This window comes from Cydia amplana, chromosome 18 (genome assembly GCF_948474715.1).
Source record: "Cydia amplana chromosome 18, ilCydAmpl1.1, whole genome shotgun sequence".
Lineage (NCBI taxonomy): Eukaryota > Metazoa > Arthropoda > Insecta > Lepidoptera > Tortricidae > Cydia > Cydia amplana.
This window is the reverse complement of record NC_086086.1, coordinates 6782481-6794734: the sequence shown is the minus strand read 5'-3', so window position 1 is coordinate 6794734 and position 12254 is coordinate 6782481. Positions and strand designations below refer to the sequence as shown.

The following is a 12254-nucleotide window of genomic DNA, read 5'->3' as shown; positions in this document are numbered from 1 at the left end:
ATTTTCATAAACAATTATCACTTATCATTTATCAACCTCTTTATTAAACGATATCGCCACTTGAAATGAGTAAGTACGTTTTTGACTGACACATTGTCAATCAGATGAACAATAAATTGACTTCGTTATTGTTTAGCTATTGTATCTTCACGATTATATTTAGCTAAAATTTATATTTACTAATGTATAAGAAAACGCTCTAAAATGTCATCTTTACTCGAATATTGTGGCAAGTTTCGTGAATTTATTTTATTCACTACATCACCCTACCACCTGTATTATTAATTCCATGGATTTATTTACGATTATTTTGTTACTTCTTTAATACTACTTTGTTACTACATGTCACACGGAAGTTTAAATACACTCAAACATCATCCTGTGTGCAAGATTACGTCATTTTTACGTCATCCGCACTTTTTGTCCGACCCCTGGTTATAACAACCTCAATAAAGCAGTCGACAAATAACAGCGGCATTCAAACGTAAACGACTGACGTATATGACGTACATCCGAGACGCACATTTCCTCTCATCCGCAAATATTCCGTCACGTCTTTATAATAAAAACATCATCCCTACGCAAGTCCCGTCGCTGAGAAAAATCGCGCAACATTAGGCGCGATAAGTTGCCAAATGCGTACTATTCGCTCACAATATACATAAAATGAGCACAATAAATATAACGCCGCCGCAGAATGGTGGAGCAGGTGTGTCGAACTGTGGTCCGCGGGCGCCGCGAACGTGAAAAACTCATTCGTAAACAACAAAAGGAGAACTGAAGTTATAACTCACGCCGGGGGCGGCCAGGTGCTGAGTTAAGATAAAGTACTGACGTCTATCCAGTGATTTAGATATGACCTTCTAGCAATCTGCATTATTAGCACCTGTGGGCGTGCGGGCGCTTTCGCTCGGAAACAGTTGTTTTTGTTTTGTAAAGAAAAGCGGTAAGAGTTTATAGATAAAGTAGCGAGATTAAAGAAAGTTAAGTATAGAATTTTCATCACACTTAAAGTAAGTTATTTTACGCAGACCATATAAGTAGTATAATGCTTTTTTATTTTTACCAAGTCGTACTAAGTAGTATGTATAAGAATACTAATCACATTGTGCTAAGTAAGTACTATTATCGATGATCATTGGCATCACACTATACTCACCAATATGCACCACAGTTACATTACTCAAACCATATATACGACTCATTTACAAACATAAAAAATTAAAAAAAAGCGGCCAAGTGCGAGTCGGACTCGCCCATGAAGGGTTCCGTATTTAGGCGATATATGACGTATAAAAAAAAAACTACTTACTAGATCTCGTTCAAACCAATTTTCGGTGGAAGTTTACATGGTAATGTACATTATATATTTTTTTTAGTTTTATCATTCTCTTATTTTAGAAGTTACAGGGGGGGGGGGGACACACATTTTACCACTTTGGAAGTGTCTCTCGCGCAAACTATTCAGTTTAGAAAAAAATGATATTAGAAACCTCAATATCATTTTTGAAGACCTATCCATAGATACCCCACACGTATGGGTTTGATGAAAAAAAAAATTTTGAGTTTCAGTTCGAAGTATGGGGAACCCCAAAAATTTATTGTTTTTTTTTCTATTTTTGTGTGAAAATCTTAATGCGGTTCACAGAATACATCTACTTACCAAGTTTCAACAGTATAGTTCTTATAGTTTCGGAGAAAAGTGGCTGTGACATACGGACGGACAGACAGACGGACAGACAGACGGACAGACAGACAGACATGACGAATCTATAAGGGTTCCGTTTTTTGCCATTTGGCTACGGAACCCTAAAAAGCATTTAACCGATTTGCAAGACCGAAGTGATCCCAAAATGGAAATGTTATTACTTAATAAATACTATTAATAGGCATTTTTTTAATAGGTTTTTTTTTTACATAATCTCTACTTGATCTGGGTGCTAGCAGAATTATGATCAGTGCTTCGCCGTGAATTGGAGCGTGTTATGTACTTAGCCAGTTTAAGCCTGCCTTACGTCCGGTAATATTATTTATTTTTGTACTTACTATAAAAAATATTTAGGTAGGTAATAAAAGTTATAACACTTTATAACCTACTGGTATCCTCGATATAACTACTCATCTTTGTAAAGAAGGAATTCTTCTATCGCTAAAAAATGATTTTGGATAATTTACTGCCGTCTGTTGAGCCAGACACACTAATTCCAATCATCCATCAGCATTAATATGCGAGTTTTTTCCGTCGGCAGCCTAGCGTGGATACTGAATAAACTATGCAGCCTACTGGATAGAAAATGTGTGTACTTAATAGCTTTACCTGACTCCATTTGTTTGTATGAGTAAAGACCTTTTTAGAGTTTTTTTTGGGAGCAAGACGTTAGATGTAGTATTGAAAGTCAGTGCCGACGTATAGTGGCAGAGCATGGCAATTTTAGTCATTTAGGTAAGACTATGGCTCTGATAGTAACGAGTATTACACCAACATCCGACTATCCTTTTTGACATTTATCCACATCAAAAGTGCCATAACTTTTCCCCAGTTTCGACAGCGGCTCGCTCCGACTGTGACGTCACCTCACTTCGCCCTCGTGTATTTTCGTTTCGTTTTTCACACCGCATGCTCTTGTCGTTAATTTTCACGATTGAAGTGTACAGTCAGCTTGAAATGAACAGGCTTGTGCGCTGAGCGAGGATAAATGGGCAAGTTTTTCATTTGATTTTAAGTTGAATGACATTACATAAAGTTGCTGGGCAATTACAGAAAAGATTTCAACTGTAGCTCAAAATGCAACTGCTTCTTGTTTGTGGGAAAATATGAATTGAGTATCAGATGATGAAGGTTGGTCGCTAATGAAAAACGACGACAGGTCGAATATTGAATCGATTATTTTGATAGTGGGCAGACAGACAGACAGGCGGGCGGAGAATTAGTAATACATAGCTAAAGGCTTCGTCACACAGGCGCGTTTTCCGGGCGGCGCGTGAGCGGGGTGTGAGCGTTTTATATGTAATGGCTCCTCTACACGATGGGCCAGCGCCGGCCACTCCAAGGGACGCAGCCATACGGCAGAATGAGATAGCAATATCACTTGCTCCCTCTAACGCATAAATGCGTCCCTTGGAGTGACCGGCGCTGGCCCATCGTGTAGAGGAGCCATAAAAGCGGGCGCGCCCCCCGGAAAACGCGCCTGTGTGACGAAGCCTAAAGGCTTGGCCAGACACAGAGCGCGACGCAGCGCCGCGTCCGCGCCGCGTGATGCCGACGCGATGACTGTTCAAACAGGGCGCGCGCGGACCGCGCTCTCAACATGCCCACATCGCGCGCGCTCAGCGCACAAGCCTGTTCATTTCAAGCTGACTGTACACTTCAATCGTGAAAATTAACGACAAGAGCATGCGGTGTGAAAAACGAAACGAAAATACACGAGGGCGAAGTGAGGTGACGTCACAGTCGGAGCGAGCCGCTGTCGAAACTGGGGAAAAGTTATGGCACTTTTGATGTGGATAAATGTCAAAAAGGATAGTCGGATGTTGGTGTAATACTCGTTACTATCAGAGCCATAGTCTTACCTAAATGACTAAAATTGCCATGCTCTGCCACTATACGTCGGCACTGACTTTCAATACTACATCTAACGTCTTGCTCCCAAAAAAAACTCTAAAAAGGTCTTTACTCATACAAACAAATGGAGTCAGGTAAAGCTATTAAGTACACACATTTTCTATCCAGTAGGCTGCATAGTTTATTCAGTATCCACGCTAGGCTGCCGACGGAAAAAACTCGCATATTAATGCTGATGGATGATTGGAATTAGTGTGTCTGGCTCAACAGACGGCAGTAAATTATCCAAAATCATTTTTTAGCGATAGAAGAATCAGATGACTGTTCAAACAGGGCGCGCGCGGACCGCGCTCTCAACATGCCCACATCGCGCGCGCGAACGCGGCGCGGCCGCGCGGGAACGCGGCGCGGCCGCGCGCCACCGCTCGCTGCCTAACGTCCGATCCGACTGATGTGACCCAGCGCGACGCGGCGGCCCGCCGCGTCCCGCCGCGTCCGCGCGGCGCAGCGCTGCGCGGACGCAAGGGGCCGCGCGGCGCGGGGCGCGACAGAAGCGGGGCGTGATACCGGCGGGACGCAGTCTGTTTGACGTCGGTAACCTGTTAGCATGTGCCGCGGTCGCGCGGCGCGGACGCGGCGCTGCGTCGCGCTCTGTGTCTGGCCAAGCCTTTAAGAGTTATTGAGTGTAGAAGAGATGTAAACTCAAGAATACCTAGTGTCCCCGAGTTTAACAGTCATACTGGATGATGTTATAAGCTATACCGCACCATAATGTTTTGTGGTTACAGATTGTCAAATGATAATTTTTGGCAACCGGAGTTACCGCTTAATCTGCGGAGCCTGTACAAGTGTACAGCTACATCTATTCTTAGAGTTCCTGTTGGATATTTCTGTTACGGAACTCTGAAAAGGATCCCGTAGAGCGTTACGCAAATAACATTAATAGTTAAGTTCGCGTTAACCGGACCGCAGTTTACAGCATCCAGCTCTCCATGGTACCCGTTTTGGGTAGTTACAGTAAATTGTGGCCGCGGCGCGGTTATTAAACGATAACGCTTTATTGCTTCGCTGCAGTTAGCTCGGCCGATTGCTAGTACAAAAGGGCTATCATGTCGCTACATAAAAATATCTAGCCACCACCATTGTTTAATTTTTAAAGGCCTATCTAATAGCCTTTTCTGTTCTTCAGGTTTTTAGCTAGGTACTCGCAAGCTCGTAGCTGCTGCAAATGTTTCATGTAGACCTTATATTTAGTTTCCGGATTGGCAGTTATGTGATATACAGAAAATTTTTGAGTGATGTAAAAGTATGCTCCACGGGCTACACCTTTAACTACAGATACAGACAATCATAATGTTTATATTATTACATATATGAAAGTGTTCAGCTGTTCGTAAAATAAATATTCGGCAACATTCGAAGGAAAGAAAATTCGTTTTTCTTTCTTCGCCAAGTCATGAAAAAACCATGTGTAGAATACCTCCAGGCAAAATCAAGTAATTTCTTTGCTCGCCCAGCTCCAGCCACGGCCCTGCATAAGCCGGGGGATTACCAGCTAAGCCCCGAAGTCCTGTTCGACAGATGCCAGGTGTATCATTATAATCGTTTACCTAGTTAACGGCGCGTGTAGACCAGTATAAGTTTATAAGTAGTTTTTATATATCTAGAGTTCACGTTACGCTGGACAACCAGAGATTGTACGCGGCGCGTAACATGCAGTCAGGTGTGCGGATTACTCGGTAATCAGTACAAGTGGACCGTCTTGGCCGTTTTTTTGTCTTGTTCCGAATTCTATCGTAATTAAAGGCGTACATGGTATTAAGAAGTGTTTTTAACTAATCTTATATTTACTAAAGGTAAAATCTTTTAAAGTTATTCACAAAACCTACATAATAAACGTTATAAACTAAATTAAAATGGCGGCTCAAGGTCAAAATAAAGACGCTAATACAAGGCTTGGCCTGACTTACACGTGTTTTACTTACCAAAGTGGATAAAATACATAGCCGAAATATAATTAGAACGCAAAGTAGTGAGGGTAATACAAAAGTAGGTACCTATCACTTCATTGTTCATAAATATGACAGTTCCAAATAACTTGTGACACCACTTCAATCGGAGGGATCTTCATAAGCAGCTATGAAATTCTAAAGATTCTTAAGCATTATGGCCGTTCCAATAAATCGAAGTTTATATAATGAAGCCCGAGAAATAGACCGTAATCCTGGAGTGTTCTGATTATATCATTTGTTAAGGTTGTGATATTGATAAGATTATAGAATCGCTCGTTATTTGCTGCACTATGAATCCCGTCAGTAGGCATCTCGCTCGTACTTATTACTTATTGGTGCGCGCGATATCCACTGCGAATTGTCTCAAGGTCGTATCATAACTTTTACAAATTGTAAAATCAGAATACCGCTTCAATATTAATTGAGTCTGGAACAAAGCAATTGTATATTATTAGAGCGAATTGTTGGAGTCCCTTTGATTCACGCCTCTTAGGACCTATTCACCGTTTAATATTATTGATATTAATGTGAAATATTATTTGTTTCAGGTAATAATAGCTCTGCAACTAGTAGAATAGTCTTCCGAGGCTTCTAAGGCACGAGTTTAGGTATTGTTCTTGCCCCCACACTACCTGATGGATGTTTTTATATAAAGTGTTGCGGTCATTATATATTATTGAAGCAAGTCGTAAAATATTTGTTTGTGGTACTGTGTATAATGCGGACCCTGGCGCTAGGCCGGGAAAACGCTAGGTTGAAGAAGACTGTGTATAATGCCATCTTGAAGTTGTTTGTGATAAAAGGCCAGGAAAAAGAGGAATTCCCTTTGGCCGCCATCGCAACTGTGTTTCGCAACCAATTTGTAAATGAGAACTTTTAAAACTGTCATGGCAACCAGTTGTGAAAGAAGAACATTTTGCGGAGTTTTTTTAGACATCCAACTTTCACGAGCACTTTGCTTGTAAATTGGTGCTGTAACATTTGATAATGTTTTTAGTTTTTTACACGCTTTTATTTAGCTTCACTGCTTAGTATTTTTGAGAAATGTTGACAGTTATAGTTATTTACTTGTTACAAATTTAATACTCGTACCTATACTTGGTCAAGCAGATCTTGTCAGTAGAAAAAGGCGGCAAATTTGAAAAATGTAGGCGCGAAGGGATATCGTCCCATAGAAAATTTGAATTTCGCGCCTTTTTTTACTGACAGCACGATCTGCTTGACCAAGTATAATAATGAACGTTGTTAACTTGACACAAATTATGTTTAATGTTTTTTTCATTATTTTAATGATATCCTGCCAGAGGTATCCGTCGACGGTGACACCTGCACAGCAGAAAATAGGCTGTGACAGACAGATAGACAGACAGACGCACGAGTGATCCTATAAGGGTTCCGTTTTGAAGTACGGAACCATAAAAATACCTTAACATACAGTCTAATTACATCCTTTTATCCATCTAACTGCACTAATAAAGCACTAGAATTCAAAAAAAGTTCGCTTCGTCGCTCACAAATGGCATACAAATCGAGTGCACAACATCATTTACTTTACCGGCGAGAGCGAGACGCTATCAAAGGCGCTCCTGAGGAGGGCCCTTGGCATTAGCTTGGCGGATGAATGGTTGCAGGCAAAAACTCTAGGGTTGATATTCAAATGCCTTACCGAGGACATGCCTTAAAAAAAGGATAATTTGGTTTGAGACTAACCAAACCGACTTAAAAAACGTTGAAAAAATGTTGGACTCGTACACACTTGCAATGTCTAGTGGCAGATGAAACAACGCGCCAAAGGTATCTGTCATCCTGGAATTCTGTTCCAAATAGAGATATATCTCCACAGTTCGCGTTCAAAAGTATTTTCCATAGTCTAATTGTTCTAAATACGACATCTCTTTATGTTAAGCTATTGGAGAATGGTAGTTTTTGACGCGTAGTCTGATCCGCTACTTTTGATTTTCCGACACACTTAGTTTTACGGCGGGTTCGATCGCTTACAGTGCATCGATGGGGGTATTAGTTCAAGTGGAGTCTTGTCTGTATCCACAGAATTGTACCTTAACGAACGGGAAAAACCATACAAAATAATTTGAATTAACTTTTCGTCCTCTATTTCTTTATGGTAGGGGAGCGGGGGCTTGTTGTAACAGTTTTAGGAAAACGGCCTGTATTGTCTAAAATATGTATAATTTTATGATTCTGAGTATGAGGGTTTGTAAAGTATTTATCTAAGCATTAATTTCGATTACAAAATAATTTTAAATGTTTACGCATCTTTTACACCAGACACTTTTTGAAAAACTGGGAGTTGATACAACTTACCCCGTAATTTTTTTTCAATACCTGGTCGAAACAGAGCTCGTATGCACATCCACTCGCTTCGATGTCTGGCGGGGCAATGGCGGTGTTTACGTTATTCCTCGAGTTATAAGAAAGTCATTCAGTAGAAAAAAAAAATGTTTTTAATTCCCCGTCAAAATTGAGTGTTACTACTTACCCCTGTTACATTAAGCCCCCGGCTCCCCTACCTACAGCTTTTGGCGGCCACTAGTATATTATGTTGGTATTATTTTTTGGCGACCAGCCCTTCACACCATTTTCTTTGAAGCAAAGTTCATGGTAAGCACTTTTAATAACGCCTAGTTTCCACTCGAGAGCCCTACTGCGACATTAAGCTGCAAAATACGAGAAATTGCGAAAGCTTTCTCTGACTGCGTTCTAAAATCCGATCCCAGATACGATATCGGAGCTGGACAGAAATAAAAGAAGTATTTGCGAATTCTGTACCTGCTGGTACATGGAAACGCTCCAGCCTCTGACAGATTTAAAAAGGATAGGTATCCTGGCACCGGCTAAAAACGTACGGATTAAAATTGTAAAGCGAAAATGCATGTGCCTCTAATCACAGCAACAACCAGAACTGATTTGGGCTACACTTAGAAAACGTTGCTATTATTATTTTTAATCTCTATTAAAACACGACGCGTTTGATATAGAGCTGGATAAGAATACACTTAGTGATGGATGTTGATAAGTGACAGTGATGCATAATAGTCGATACGACACTTCGATAAAACGAAAATGTCTTAATATTTACAGCAGTTTGTGACAGAGCACGGGAAAAACGTCGACTATTACGGATCCTTTCCGTAAATAAACAAACTCTAAATGTAATGCAACGTATCAAAAGGGTTGTTACTCAAGTGTGCATTGAGCGATCGCGGCGATATCGGTTATCGACTGTTGACCTACCAAACCTCGGATCTCTATAACACTGTCACTGTAAACGCGACCTAGTTTTAAGTGAATAAAGGTTCCTATTTAAATACAAAGTGAGATAGAGAAGTGAGCTTGGGAAAAAAGTCGTCGATATAAAGCGTCGATAGAATACGAAGCGGTCTCCGGCAGACGCTCTAGACTGACATTCCCATGTACAAAAACTATCCAGTATAAGCTTGAGCTCCCATCGCGTGTAGTTCTTACAGAAATCAAGTTTATAGTATACTAGTTATTGAAGTTTAGCGGTAGGTGAGCGAATGCCAGTAATCACACATTCGTATGCAATTTATTCGCCATATTGGCTCAAATGAGCTATGTTATGCTGTCTCCATTTATACCTACCGGGGAGGTTTCACCCCTTCTGTCTCATACTTTGTACCAGGAGGCCGAGTCAAGAATACTATTAAATAAGTTGGGGGACAGTGAAGTCAGAATTGTTAATAGAAGTCGTCTAGTCTTCTGGTTAAGTGTGAAATTATTTTATAATTGTCTCCTCATAGTATCCGCTCGAAACCAGATGTTTTTTTGCCGAAACCGAAACCTAAACTTCTGTCCTGTCCTAAAATACAGTCCTATAACTTTTGGCGCGGTCGAAAAGTGCGGCATTTTTTGATCTGAACCGAACGTTAACTAATTTTAAAGTCTGTTCCAAGACACTTCTCTTTATCAACATTCAATACATTCCATGACACTTCTCTTTCCGCACAGACTCTATTAATGTAATGTTAATGTTCTTTTGCAATTTCTAAGTAAGGCAAGTAGTACATATAATATATGTAATTTGATCTATAATTACGAAAAATCTTATGCCTTAGTTTCACAGTCCAATTCCGAACTTAGATATAGGAAAATAATACTTTCCAACACGTAATTCCGGTTGTAACTTTAGTCTCGTATTTCAGCCGTATCGTTTCGATGCAAACTAGAAAATTGCATACATACCTGATGTTTGTACGGCGGTATATTTTAACGCCATACTTCCCGCCTTACACCTCACTCCGAGTAAGTGAATGCGCTCTTTGAATATGAATTCGGTGTCGCCATGCGCTGTTTTTAAATTCATCGCGTTTTATTGCAACTACTAAAGTGGTTTGCTTACGGTAGGAAAGTATATATTTTTTAAATATAATTGTAGGAAATTATTAAATATAGTTTTCACCTCAGCAGCTCGAACAAGGGTACTTTGATTCTTAAAAACAGTGAGCAAAATGCGATTTTGCTCACTGAGTGAGACAAAATGACATTCAAGTGACCTTTATAGTCAAATATCATTTCAACATGCGGGGTCTAATACAAGTTCGAAATACTTGGGTTCTATTATCTCTGTCCCTTTCACAATGTTAGCAAAATGAAACAAGACAAAAAAAATGTGATAAAAACTGATAAAGTACTATATTTTAGGTATTTTATTGTACAATTAAAATAATGAACTCAAAAAATACACAGATCATCACGCAAAATTAATTATTTTACTTTTAAGAATTTCTACCATAGTTGACAAATAGTACGTATCCGCAATTCGGACCGTATATTACAAAGATTTTTTTTACAAGAAAAAGTTGTCCATTGAAGTGTCAGTTGATGTTTGTTATTTCCATATTATTTTACTAAAATTTATTATCACGTTTTGTTTTTGTGTTCCATTGCGGTAATTAAACTTAATTGTATATCTTAAGAAAACATGAGTGCAGGTATTAAGTGATGAAGAAGGATTAGGTACATTTTTCAAGTTGTATAATAGGTATGTTCTCACTGCTCAGGTGAAAAATGTTATGTACTACACGAGATCAAAGTTATTTACATCTCGTGCGCTTTTGAGTCCCTTACTACGCTCAAGATTCTAAATTAGAGAATCTTTCGCTAGCACGGGACTCAAAATAAGCACTCGAAGAAATATCAAACTTTGATATCTTGTTGTACAAATAACTATTGTCAAAGGACTGTCTCATTTCAAACATATACAGACAGAATCATACTATCTTTGTCTTACACTAGTACTAGCGCCCAAAAGAAAAGGATGAGTATAGTTTTTTTACTTTTTTTTTGTTCGTATTTACTGACAAATTGGTTTGACCAACTATATTTACTATTTACTTAATATGAGCTTTTTTATTTTCTATTGGAGTAAAATAATGAAAGGCTATGACAAAATAAAAAATCTAAAATGTATATTTTATACAAAAAACATGCATCGGCCGGGAATCGAACACGGGCCGCCCGCGTGGCAGGCGAGCATTCTACCACTGAACCACCGATGCTCATAATAAATTGTGGAATTTAGTATCCATTATCACAATTGCATTTAATTTTGCAAAATGTGTGTCATCATTTATCAAAGTTTTATGTAACTCCGTATAAGATAAGTCTAAGGAAAAAACGTACTCGGAAATCAAGAGAGAGTTATTATCGAAAAGATGTCGCCACATCTTTGGCCTATACTCGGGTAGACGGCGTTGGCATATAATTTTAACATATATCAGTGAAAAACATGGGTCAAAGTGGATTAGCCAATCAGCGTCCTGTGTTGTGTTCAATTTTCATCGTTACTGCATACTGTAGACATAAAAATACGCCATATCAAGTTTCACACACTGTATTTGCTGAGTTTCCATTTCCGACCTCTTATTAAATCCACCTGAAATTTCATTTCGTCTGGTTTAGATCGGAAGCAAAATGTATGAACTAGGCAATAAGCTAGGGTTAATAACGGGTAATATTGCCTAAAGTCTGCTGAAAGAAACAAACGGGACCCGATATTAAAGGACGTCGTGGATTAACACGTCGTCACTCATGCTAGTATTCGCGGTTTTAGTCAGTAGTGGTTGCTACTACCCGGAACCCATTTCCAAACGTCAGTCTCTTTTTAACTGTGGTAACCTATATGCACGTGTCGTATAAGCTTTAAAGGCTTGGCCAGACATAGAGCGCGACTTGGCGCGACGCAGCGCCGCGTCCGCGCCGCGTGATGCCGACGCGATGAGCGATGACTGTTCAAACAAGGCGCGCGCGGACCGCGCTCTCAACACGCCCTCATCGCGCGCGCGAACGCGGCGCGGCCGCGCGGGAACGCGGCGCGGCCGCGCGCCACCGCTCGCTGCCTAACGTCCGATCCGACTGATGTGACCCAGCGCAACGCGGCGGCCCGCCGCGTCCCGCCGCGTCCGCGCGGCACAGCGCTGCGCGGACGCAAGGGGCCGCGCGGCGCGGGGCGCGACAGAAGCGGGGCGTGATACCGGCGGGACGCAGTCTGTTTGACGTCGGTAACCTGTTAGCATGTGCCGCGGTCGCGCGGCGCGGACGCGTCGCTGCGTCGCGCTCTGTGTCTGGCCAAGCCTTTATATCTGGGAGACCGAGCTTTGCTCGGAAAACATATAAAAACACAAAAATGCAGCAAGTATCTG

The 12254-nt window shown here is 40.7% G+C and overlaps 1 protein-coding gene and 1 non-coding gene across 2 annotated transcripts in view; one reads left to right on the top strand and one right to left on the bottom strand.

Moving 5' to 3' along the window:
• Nucleotides 1-12254, top strand: part of LOC134656410 (furin-like protease 2) — a 95130-nt gene that overhangs the window by 38919 nt on the left and 43957 nt on the right. The window lies entirely within an intron of this gene.
• Nucleotides 11041-11111, bottom strand: Trnag-gcc (transfer RNA glycine (anticodon GCC)). Its single transcript has one exon. It is a non-coding gene; the product is annotated as a tRNA-Gly (tRNA).